The sequence below is a fragment of the Nothoprocta perdicaria genome, unplaced genomic scaffold (assembly GCF_003342845.1).
Source record: "Nothoprocta perdicaria isolate Ctin4 unplaced genomic scaffold, notPer1 scaffold_292, whole genome shotgun sequence".
Taxonomy (NCBI): domain Eukaryota; kingdom Metazoa; phylum Chordata; class Aves; order Tinamiformes; family Tinamidae; genus Nothoprocta; species Nothoprocta perdicaria.
In genome coordinates this window covers 406,579-419,260 of record NW_020455524.1, presented here as the reverse complement: position 1 = coordinate 419,260, position 12,682 = coordinate 406,579, and positions in this window count along the sequence as shown.

Sequence of the window (12,682 nt, the reverse complement as noted above, 5' to 3'; positions counted from 1 at the left end):
TCTTCCAGTCCTCGGGCACCTCCCCTGCTCTCCAGGACCTCTCAAATATGATGGAGAGAGGCTGAGCAATAACCTCGGCCAGTTCCCTCAGCACTCTTGGKTGCATCCCATCTGGACCCATAGATTTTTGAGTGGCCAGTTTACCTAAGTGATCCCTAACCCAATCCTTCTCAACCCGYGGAAGGTCTTCCTCTAGCCCATTTACATCTCTTCTATTTGAGCCCTGCACTTCATGGGGGGTCGCCTTAGCAGTAAAGAYAGAGGCAAAGAAGGCATTTAGTAACTCTGCCTTCTCAGCATCCTCCGTCACCAAGGCCCCTTCCCCATTCAGCAGTGCACTAACATTTTCCCTCGTCTTCCTCCTGCTGTTGACATACTTATAGAAACCCTTCCTGTTGTCCCTGACATGCCTCGCCAACTCTAATTCCACCTGGGCTTTGGCCTTCCTCGTTTCGYATCTGCATTCTCTGACGATGCGCCTGTATTCCTCCCACGTGGCCTGTCCCTTCTTCCACAAGCTGTACACTCTTTTTTTCTCGTTCACTTTGCCCAGCAATTTCTTACCCATCCATACAGGTCTCCTGCCCCGCTTACTCAACTTCTTTTTTGTGGGAATACACCGATCCTGAACTTGGAGGAAGTGGCGCTTGAATATCAGCCAGCTCTCCTGGACCCCCTTTCCTTCTAATATTTATATACCTATATCTATACCTTTAATACTTTTATTTTTCTTAAAGAACAAGATTCTTTCTCCATCTCCTAAGACATCTGCTTTCTCTATTTATTTTCTTCAACCTATGTTAGATCAACATCCCGTTTTCTCAACAGCCTCCAGCCTCCTTTCTCACCTTCTCTACAGTTTTTTTTAAAGCTCAGAGACTTAAGCTRCTTTGAATGTCTTCCCATTCTTTGGGCATCCTGTCACAGTACTGAGCAAATATATCTTTGTCTCACAGAACTCATTTATTTGCTGGCTATAGCTGTTTACACTTTGGTTTGGTAGGGAAGAAGTCACAGAACTAAAAGATTCCTAAATTCTATCTGAAATCGCTATCTTTCCAGGACATCTTCATTTTCAGATACTGTTCACTTATGGCTTGGCCACTACTGAGTTACACTGGTCTTAGCTTTTACTTTTTCAGAGACCCGTCCAGCAGATCTCCTGATTCTCAGATGCACAACTGAGTCAACCAGATCTGCTGGCACTTAACTCAGGCAGATTGACTTTATTTTGTCACAGGCTCTCAAGTTTCTTCCTTTATCATGCCATCTTTAAATCTATCCTGGTTTCTTCAAAATGAGAACTGACAAAATGAGTTCATACAACACTGTGCTCTGTCCTTCAGGTCAGATCTCCACTGGTCATCCAGGTATTTGCCACCTCTACAGATCTGCAGGCTGCTCTTGAGTGCTAGGAGATTGTGCCCAGCTTCCCAGCGGGCTGCACTGCCACTGTGCTCATCCTGGTTACTCTCGTGGAGCACATTTCTGCTCTGCTCAGTCACTGGAAGAGCCAAGGTACTCCAYGCCACCTGCTTGTGCAGTGCAGGTTTGTGCAGGTTTGTCCACAGCATCTGCTCACTCCAACTGCTGGCTGAGTGTATGTGGAAGGGGATGGGCAAGAAAGGATTATATTCATCACAATATTAAATAAATCAGGTGGAATTAGCTCCAAGCAGAAAGCAGCAGCTGGCTTTTGCARTGTTGTGACAGGCTCTGCCAATTATGAAATGCAAATAAATTTCGTCTGACTTCCACAGGCTCCTAGGCCATGACAGGCCTGGAAAGTCTGTTTGGCAACTTCCTTTGATCTTGTCCAGTAAAGCTGTCCTCTTCTTGAGCCTCTGAGGGCCTTTTGATTCTACAGAAGAGCAGCAGCTCTTCAAGTCTGTTCTCTGCCAAGGCACTAACAATAGGGACTTCCAGACTCCTCCTTATACCCTTGACAATGGAATGAGAGGCGAGGAAGAACTTTGTTAGCTCTGTTCTTGTTACTGATAGAAGGCTACTGATTTAGCTGGTAGTTATATTTTAATGCTGAGAACAGCAAAATGAGGCCATGGTACCAACACCATGGCACTTGCCCTAATTATTCTGCAAGGTTAATTTGCTGAGGCTGTGYGGGTATGTGTTCCTGACAGATTGATTCCGTTGTATTATATTAGCTAAGGGAGGACTCTCAGTTTCATATGTATTTGGGGGAGGGTGAACAATTAGGAGGAGGAGCTCTTTTGCCATGGTAGCATAGGCAGGTCAAGGTTATGCTGAAATGAAGTTTCAGTTGAAGCAAAGGGTAAACACCCTGTTAAGGGGCACCAAGATGGATCAAGATGAAAGATGTTGAGGAGGAGGTGGACTCTTAGAAATCAGATGATAATGGGCTTGTAGGGTGTTCAACCTTGACATGAGAACGTGGGGAGAACAGAGTTGTGTATTTGCGTGGGTATGTACAGAACAAATTTTAGCCAAAGCTCGTTTGACAGAGTGTGGCTGTAGCTGAAAGTTTTGAAGATGTCCAGTGTTGACAGCTACAATGCAGAACGCTTTATCTAAGGACAAAGGAGACTACAGACAGCAAGCTGAAGATGCAGCTATTACAGAAGAAATGGTAGAGGATGGTATAGATCAAGATCAGAGCTGATCAGACTTCTTGATAGAGCTTTTTTCCTATTCCAAGAATTGTCATGCATACCAATCTAGGGAGTTAGTGTTCAAAGGATACTTTCATGCTAACCTTGTAAGAAAATGAGATGGCTGCATTTGCTGTAGAAGCAGCTAATCACTAGGTAGTGAGGTTTTAGAGCATATCTCAGCAGAGTTATCAGAGAGATCTCAGCAGAACATATCTGAGCAGAGTAGGAGAGTTATAGAATAATTTAGAAAGGACAAAATGGTGATTCTGAATGTAATGGTGAAGTTAGAATATGAAGGCAACTGGTGAAGACCAGGAAACATATTTATGTTTTTTGTAGAAGAAACATGGTTCTATTTTTTGTTTATGGTTTTTGTAGAATAAACCAGGTGAGCATGTTCACCTCACAGTGATGTCCCCTTGTCTTGATAAAGAGCAGATAGGTGTTCATCAGTGGGTTGCCAGACTGGAGAGCAGCGTTCCAGTGCTGCTCAGGGGCAATGCCATGGGCCTGAGCACATCTCTGAGTACCTAGACTTTCTTCTGTCCAGAGCTTAGGAGCTCACTATAGACATAGCTTGCTTAGGATCAGAWTTTTCAGCCCTTCACAGAAAGCTTAGCTTAGGATGGGAAATTGCTGATGAGTTAGCAGGGGAGCTCTTCTTTTGACTCCAGCATAACCTGTTCTTCAGCACAATGTTAGTGATTTCTCCCTTGCTGTGATTTTCAGACATATATTTGAAATTCTGCCTGCTTAAAGACACCATGCTACTTGTCGTAAGAGTAGAGAGGGTAAGGAAAGCTTCCACTCCTGGGTAATTACATTCTGCCTCTGAAACATCTCCATCCACTTTAGTATAGAATGGATTATTGTCTGCAGACAGTAACGGGCAGGACAAGAGGTCTACTGGTAAGCGGTTTGTGTTGGATTTGGTCCCATCTAGTATGCTGAGCTGACTGTCAAAACAAACTCACAACTGCATGTAACTGTTGGGAAGGCTGCATCCCCAAAGAGCTGCTCTAGCTGTGGCAATGATCTCTTGCCCAGGCCACGTCAATCAGAGGACAGAAAAAAAAAATGTATTTTGCCTTGCATTAATCCAGAGCCAGATTGTGGAAAAGATCTGTGAGGTGAGCTGGAGGATGAGAACTTCCTGGGTGCATTTTATTATTATTATTACTACTACTAATAATAATAATTTGTGTTTTGAAAACTCTATAAAAATATACTTCTCCAGGAGAAATATATACATATATATATATATATATATATATATATATATAAAGAGGACAGCAAGTCAGAAAAAAAGTCTTCAGGACTGGCTTTAGGGAGTGGAGCTTGGAGCTGAAGGAAACAAATAACATCGCAGCATCTGAAGCAAGTGAAATGTATTTACAGCAACAGGTTAACTTACGTTGAGGGTTAGAATGGCTTAGAAGGAAACTGTGTCTCCTTGCAGAGGTARTAGAAGAAGAAGCTTTTGGCTGTCACGTAGAGGCTCACATCCCCACCGAGCTAGCAATGTGAAAGAAGCAGAATGCCCAAGAAAATCCTATCAAGCTTGCAGAGGAAATAACCCAAATGTTGAGTACTGCTGATTTGCAAGTATATGCAATCCACTGCCCTCCCCTCTACTTAGCTTAGGGAAAAAAACAGTCACTTGGAGCCATTAAAACAAAGACAGGTCTTAGAACCATAGAATCCTTAAGGTTGGAAGGGACCTCTAGAGATCATGTAGCCCAACCCCACTGCAYACGCAAGGTGACCCAGAGCAGGGGGCACAGAGCTGCATCCAGGCGGATTTTGAAGACTTCCAGAGAAGGAGACTCCACAGCCTCTCTGGGAAGCCTGTGCCAGGGCTCTGGCACCCTAACGGACAAGAAATTTTTCCTTAAGTTTCTGTGGAAAAAAATGTCTTAAAGCTGACTCGATATTTGTAACATAAGAAAAGAGAGAGAGACTGCTGCCTTGTGCTCCCAATAAAGAGAAAATTTTAGAGATAAACAATGGAAAAGGAAAGCACAGAGATTAACACCTAAAAGCACTAGCAGCAGGGAACATAGGTAAGGAAAAGAGATCTGAAATCACGTAGAAGGTGAAATGTGCTATATGTTTGTGGAAAGGTGGGAACCGTGACAAACTCAAACCTGGAGTTGATGCTTTATTATATATTTTCCCTTGACCCCTAGAGAATACACAAATAAAATCAATTAATGGGCCTTGAAGAAGAATCACTTAAAACTGTTCAATTAAACCCCGCAATGCAGAGAACAGAAGGGAAAGGGAAAAAAAACAATAAATACATCTTAAAAAATGGACTTGTCTGAGGCGCCTGGGCCCCGACATGCACCATTACTGACGGATCGAATCACACTTCCATTAACACCATAATCTTATAGACTCCACAKGCCGTAAAAAAGGGATTTACTTTAATCAGGTTTGGTTAGGGCTGAATTTGAAAAGTGCTACAAGTGAAATAAAACACGACCTCGTCCCCCCTTTGATTTTCTTTCTCCTCACTCTGGCTCTCTAATTTACAATTTGCCAGCCGCCAAGGGTTCCTTTCTAATGGCTGYGATCCGCTGGTCTGTGTCACACGCTCTGCCTTAGTGCGGCGGAAATGATTAGAAAGAACACAGACCTTTCATTTCCGTGTCCACCCCCTGAACAAAAGACAAGGACRTAGCATTTCCTTTCACGCAATCTTYAGGAGCACTTCAGAGTTTCCCATGTCGCCTCCCTCATTCTTTCTCTGACCGCCGCAGGAGTAATATTTAGTCACCCAGTSCGTGATGGGAAAGGGAATGAGGAGGAGGTAGAAGGACAGGTTAGGGGACAGGAGGATGCCCCTGGGCTTCTAGGTATGAATACTGACCATCCCCAATGAGTCCCCAATGAGACCAGAGTCAAAAGATGTCTGAGTATGGCTTTCATTTCTTTCCCTAACTTTTTTTTTTTTTTTTTTTAATTCTGTGCTCCATGCTTTAGACTAGTCAATTTATCACATGGTACCATTCAACTATTATGATTCTGGCTTCTTTTATTTAATTCCCCCATCCAGGACAAATCCAGCACACTTTGTATGCAAGGACAGAGCTATCAAGTGTACGCTTTGTTCTGCTCTCCCTGTAGACAGGCCCTGGCTATCTCTAGTGATAATATGTATATATATATWTTTTTTGTGCTATTTATAGAGGTGTCGTAGTGGGATGGTTGCTAATGATAAAGGAAGTTAACTTCATTTTTAATCAGTGGGCTATCCTCTATTGGGTTATATTGTGCTTTTCTACAAGTTATGTTCCCGATCGTGGCAACGCTGGCACTCAGGTGGCAGCAATGAGAAGCTGTAGATCATAACGGTCACCTTGTTTTTTACCTCTAGGAACAAAAACCAAACAAAGGACTGTGATCTCAGAAAAGCTGCCATTGTCTGTGCCAGTGTGTATTGTGCTTACCTCTAAGAATATCTACATTATAAATAGTCATCTTGGTTGCAGGTTGGGCAGGCAACAGCCATAAGTGCTCTGCGACAAAATTAAGTCATAGTGTCTATATAGGCATCTATAGGTCAGCAGTGTCTTAAGAGCTGCCTGGTGGAGCTCAAAGACTGTAGATGTATCTTGAAACCCAGCAGGGTGATCATCTGGTTGTTCCATAGAGTTGCAACTCCATGAAGTTTTCCCTAACTCACCTGCTATTTTTCCTCTTTCCTCCCCTGGCCCACAACCCGTACATGTTTTCAAATGGATGTGTTCTTTTGTTTAAATGGAAAATGTTTCATCTTTGCAGCTTTAGAAATGCATACACGTATGCTGGATTCATTTTTCAAGGTTTGCACAATAGAAGTTTCGAGACTGAAAAAAAAGTAAGAGGAAGGAGAAGAGTCTGGGCATTGCATGAAACATAAACAGGTAAACGGCCATTCTTGACTTCCTGAATGCTGGAATAGTGAGGAAATAGGATTTTTAATCCACTGGGAAAAGCYGCTTCTAAAGAGCTGTACGAGAGAAACCAAATGCTGCTCTTTTAGGTCTGCAGTGCTTGATGCCTTATAATAAAAGACTGAAATGCACCTCACACACCTACATCTGGGGAGTGGTGCTCCTCCGATGGTGCAAAAAAGTGGCTTGTGAGAAAATAATCTTGTGGTAAAAATTTTGCTGTCTTCCCTCCTTAAAGTGAGAGAATTTGCCTCTGTTCAGAAAATATAAGGAGGAAAAGTGTGGAAAGGACACCTTGGTTGACCCTTGCTATCCTAGGAAGGCGTTGTATGTTGGGCAGTATTTTTGCAGGCATCAGGGAGAGGATTTCTAGGTTGTTCCAGAGATACCAGAAGTGAAAAATGACAAATAAAAGAAAAAAAAAAAAAAAGAGTTTTAAATGAGAGTTTGGTCCTGAGAAGGCAAGGCTAATGCTGGCAACTGATACCAAGGAAAGGTAAAGGGGGGAAAAAAGCATAAAATTCACTTTAAAAACTCTCCAAGTTTAAAAGCTCCCCAGAGGGTTTGTAATAGAAAAGGGCTTTTAAGTGCTATTTTTTCTCCTGTTTTTCCCTGGGGGATGTCTCAGAGGGATGATTTATTGTCTCATGTATTTAAAGTGACAAGGCCAATTTTGGAGCGCTTGCCGCAGCCGCGCCAGCGGCGCTCTGCAGGGCGCSGCGGAAGGCCCCCTCTGCTGAGGGCCCTGACGTGGGGCTGAGGGCTGCTCTCGGCGCAGCGAGCAGGGACAGGCAGGCAGACTGGCGGGGAGATGCCTTCCTGCAGACGCTTTCCACCTTAGCTGATGAAAACAGGGCGAAAAAGAGGAAGTTGTAGCTGTGGAAGGAGTCATTGATTAGAAGCTACACTCCATTGCTGCAGCCAAATCCAGTGTTTGGGGTGTTAGGGCTTGATCTCCTTGCCGTATTTCCTCCTGCTACAGCGACTGGCCCAGGTGGTGTGCTGGAGCCCTCTCTTCTTCTAAGTGGTCTCTAGGACATTTTGACTTGTTCTATTTGTTGACAACTCACGATATTTTGCTCACTTCCCTTGTTCAATTCCTRCAGAGAACGACACTGAGACATGACTGCAACCTGTTCTCTCCAGGCCACTATAGCAGGTACTGCAAGCAACAGCCCTCACCTTTTCAAGGAGAGCTTAAAAAAAAAAATCTCAAGGCTAAGGATTCTTTTTTTATATTATTTAATATTGAGCCTGTATTTACTTTTGCTCTATTACACTTTTATTTATACCCCTTAATACAATTCTTCTACTTTCTTGGTATTTACACACTTGTAGACGGTTAATCTTACCCCTTGCCAAGCAATACATATTTAATTATTTTAATCTCTACTCATATGTCAGTGCTTCCAGATCCTTAATCTTTTTTTTTTTTTTTTTTCCTTTCCCTACTCTTCTCCATATTCCCTATGCTCATCACCATCTTCTGTAAATGCGTGCTGCCCAGAATAGAGGGCAATATTCCAGGTGCTGTCCTGCCAGATCTAAACAGAGGGCTAGCACCTCCTCACTTTCCAATGTGATATTTCTCTGCAGATGAAGCACAGCATTATGTTAACTTTTTGTTTTTCTCCTGTTGCTGCTGCTCTGGAGTATTGCAGACCTAATTTGCTGTCCACTATCTTTTACAGACCTTATTTGATGATTACWATTTTCCAAATCTGTTTCTTTTTTAATGTCCTGGTTGCTGTTCATTTTTCCTCATATAACTGATTCTCAGTTTAGTTTATGAGGTTAAACATGGACAAGTGCAGGGTCCTGTACCTGGGCAGGAATAACCCCAGGCATCAATACAGAATAGGGGTCGACCTGCTGGAGAGCAGCTCCACAGAGAGGGRCCTGGGAGTCCTGGTTGACACTAAGTTAACCATGAGTCAGCAGTGTGCCCTCGTGGCCAGGAAGGCCAATGGGCACCTGGCTGCATCAGGAGGAGTGTTGGCAGCAGGTCAAGGGAGGGGATCCTGCCCCTCTMCTCAGCTCTGGTGAGGCTGCACCTGGAGCATTGGGTGCAGTTCTGGACTCCCCAGGACAAGAGAGACATGGAGCTTCTAGAAAGGGTCCAGCGGAGGGCAACAAAGATGATTAAGGGACTGAAACATCTCTTGTATGAGGAGAGACTGAGTGTATTGCRCCTGTTTAGCCTGGAGAAGAGAAGGCTGAGAGGTGATTTGATTAACTTGTATAAGTTAATGAAGAGGGAATGTAGGGAGGAAGGGGCCAAGCTCTTCTCAGTGGTGGCCAGTGATAGGACAAGGGGCAATGGGTATAAGTTGAAACACAGGCAATTCCATCTCCATGTGAGGAAGAACTTCTTTTCTGTGCRGGTGMCAGAGCCCTGGCACAGGCTGCCCAGGGAGGTTGTGGAGTCTCCTTCTCTGGAGATCTTCCAAACCCKCCTGGATGCCGCCCTGTGCCCCGTGCTCTGGGTGTCCCTGCTAGAGCAGGGGGTTGGACTAGATGATCTCTAGAGRTCCCTTCCAACCTTAAACATTCTGTGGTTCTGTGAGAGTAATCTCTTTAGCTTTTCCAGATTACTTTGGAATCTGGAATTTCAATTCTTACTGCTTAGAAACTCTTAGCCTTTCTAGATTACATTGTCAAATGTCTTTCCGTAGCACTGGGCAATGGAAGAAGCTTATTCCTGTTTCTGTAGACTTATTTTTAGTTTTCGATATCCTCCTCCCTCCAATTACTTGTGCTTGCTTGCCTGCTCACTCCGTCCCTGCAACTGTGCCCCTAGGTCACGAGCGCGAGCCAGGCAGCTGTGGCTTGTCTCCACAGGAGCCAAGAAGAACGTCTCTGACCCGCAAAGCAGCGGCAGCAGCCACCTCATGCTCTGCCTGGCCATGTTAGTGCAGCGCACGCCAGCCAGCTTTGCATGTCCTAAGTACTGCGTGATGCTTCCTCTAATAATCAGTGTGAGCATCACTGCTTCTCCCAATCGCCCCTTGCACCTAATTGACCAATAGAGCTAGACATATGGAAGATCGAATCACAAACCCAAATCAGCAGTTGTCAGAGGAGATTAATTCAAACAGGAGGCTACAAAACACTTGTTTCTTTTCTCCTTTTTTTTTTTCTCTCTAAAGCTCCAAAGGAAGAAATGATTATTAATATCCCCAGCTGTACACTCAGGCAGATGGCAGTGACTCTGATGCACTCTCTACCCAGCTTTCCATGCAAGATCTTTAGCATTTGAGTGACACTAGGAAATTACTAAAGGAGGGAAAGAAAGAGGAAGCTGTATTCATACAGCCCAAGTCAAAGCATCAGAGTTAGATTAGCCTGTGTTAAAAGGATAGTCTGTCTTAATTCATGGTACAGTCAATGCAGAGAGACAGGTGCTCTGAATTGCCCTCTGGAGATACTTGTCTCTCACTACTGACTCTTTAGGAAGCCTGGAGAGATGAACATCCTAATTTAGGTGCACAAACCTTCCCTCGCTCAGCTGCATTGTCCTCTATATTGTGCTTAGGGGTCATTAGCTCTGAGACAGATCCACAGAGGATGCTGTGGCTGCATCCTATGCAGAGATCAAGGTCCTTCAGATGTGCTGCTATGGGCTTCTGTGCTGAGAGGTGGCCACTGCCCACCTCCTACCGCACTGCACCATCACATTGCTCTGGAGTGACCTTCCCTTGCAATGTCACAGTGTGATCTATGACATAGAATCATAGAATGTTGAAGGTTGGAAGGGACCTCAGAGGTCATCGAGTCCAACCYCCCTGCTCACACAGGGTCACCTAGAGCACGTGGCAGCGCATGTAGCTGTCACAGCTGTGACTTCTGTTGTGTGATGGCATTGCCAGGCATAATGCTGYCATTTAGCAGGCATCCTTAAAGACAGTTTAAGAAGTGGCAAGCTCTGACCAAAAGGACAACTTCAACTCAAGATTGTGGTGGTGGGGTCTGTAATCATGGCAGCAACCAAGGCTTAAGATCAGGGCTCTGGATTTCTTAGCTTCCACGCTCCTATCTGTCTGAATTTGGGAATATATGTTTTATAAGGGGCAGTACAGCAGGGTGACCTACATATACAACACCTAAGTGGGACTTGGTACCTAAAGAAGACTTCATCCTCTCCCCATTTCTGAATGCCTGATGGGCAAAGCTGAGCAAACTACCCCCTTCACCTTACCTATTGCCCAGCTGTAGCAGGAATTRCAGAGTGAGGGGTCCCAGAGGCACTGCAGGAAGACAGGCCCCTTCCTCCTGCCAGATTTACAGCTACTCTCATAGCTGCTACCCTGCAGAGGTTGAACACTGGCCTAGTAGTGAGGCCCTTGCAGCAGCCCACTAAACACACAGCCTTCACTTACAGCAAGTTTAAAGGGCAGGGCAGAAAGACTTGGCTTAACAGGCCAATTTGTAGCCCAGCAACGTGAGGAGGGGCTTTCCCAGCAGCACCTGTGTTGTTAATTATGTTGTTAATGTCATTAAATGTGTTGTCTGGCAGTTGTGGGGTTGGAGYGGAGCACCCCCAAAGCAGATGCAGCCCAGGGCTGATGTTGTGGTAGCAGCCGTGCTTTCCTCATGGGGGACCATGCTGGGGGTTTGTTGCTAAGGTTGGTGGTGAGGGGGCTGTGGCAGGGCACACGCACAGAGTGGAGACGAGCTTTGGGCCTGAAGGATGGTGCAGGTGGCTGGCAGCCTGTGATCAGCCTGCTTATGGCTTGCTCATCCCTCTGGCAGGGGAGCAGGTGAGGCAAATGAACATCAYCCCTCTGGCAAGAGGAAGAGACTGGATTAAGAGTAAAGTGGAGACTTAATGTAGTGTTGGGACTTGGCAGCAGCAACATGGTGCTAGTGAAGAGCTGTGGGCAGTAATGAGAGTGTGGCTGGGTGTTGATGCAAGAGCATACCTCTGATTGACCAGGTAGAGGAATGGTGGGGGAAGGTGAGGATCTGAACCATGTGCTGCAATACCGCAGAAAGTGGATCCCCAGTGAATCCAGAGGCTGTTATGGACACTGCTGAAACTTTGATATGTAACAGTCATTTGGCTTTTTTTCTTTTTTCTTAAAACAAAATAGGAAAAGAAAAAATACTAGAAATAGTAGAATAAATGATAGTCTTATGCTATTGTATAAATCAATAGTATATATTTGACTGGAATAATACTGGTTGCTCTGTACTGTGCAAGTAGTGGCAGTTTAAGATGGAATTTGAAACTGGACCTTTTTGGAAGCTGCTTGGGCAAATTATGGGCTGGTCGAGAAAGCATCACATGAAAGCCCATAGCCTGTATTATGCAAATGGTCAGAAAAGACAGTCAAGATGTTCCCAATATGTGAACATTTGGATTAAGTAATGAACATAGCTACAAACCCAGAAGAAAAAGAGGACATCTGACAGAACAGTTGGGGCCTGATACTGCAACTGGACAAGCATACCTGAGGTAAGCAAAACAGGCTGGTGTTTAACAGTACTATGCAAATAAGTGTATGTATGCTGGAGATATCTTAGTCTGTCTAGATAAAAAGAAATTCAACCCTGAACATGTATATTTAGGATGTGGGATTAAATGGCTGGGGGAAGAGTCTTTCTCATCCCAAAGTATATTCTTTCACTTTGTGATCTTGCTACGTGTTGAAAATGCAAGGTTGGGGTGATGAAGTGCACCACCTTGGCTTCTGGAAATTGAAATAGTGCATGGTTTTGGGAAGAGACTTGTGAGCTGCTCTGCCCAGAATATGCTGTGGTTCAGTGGTTAATCACTGCTGGTGGAAAGTGTAAGTTTGGATCTTCCATGGTAGCAAAGATCACTTACCTTCTTAGATTTTTCTAGGTAAAAATATTCTTAGTGCTGAACTATGTGTGTAAAATGCACAAAACTGTTGCAGTTTGCTAAGAGTACTCCTTTTGCTGTTTTATRCTCTCATAATACTCCRTGCCCAGCAGCAGTGCATCCCTGTGCRYAAGAAGTCAGGCAGAGGGGGCAGGAGACCTGTGTGGATGAGCAGAGAGCTCCTGACAAAACTCCAGCAGAAGAAAGCAATATATAGAATGTGGAAAAAAGGACAGGCCACTTGGGATAAATACAGGAAC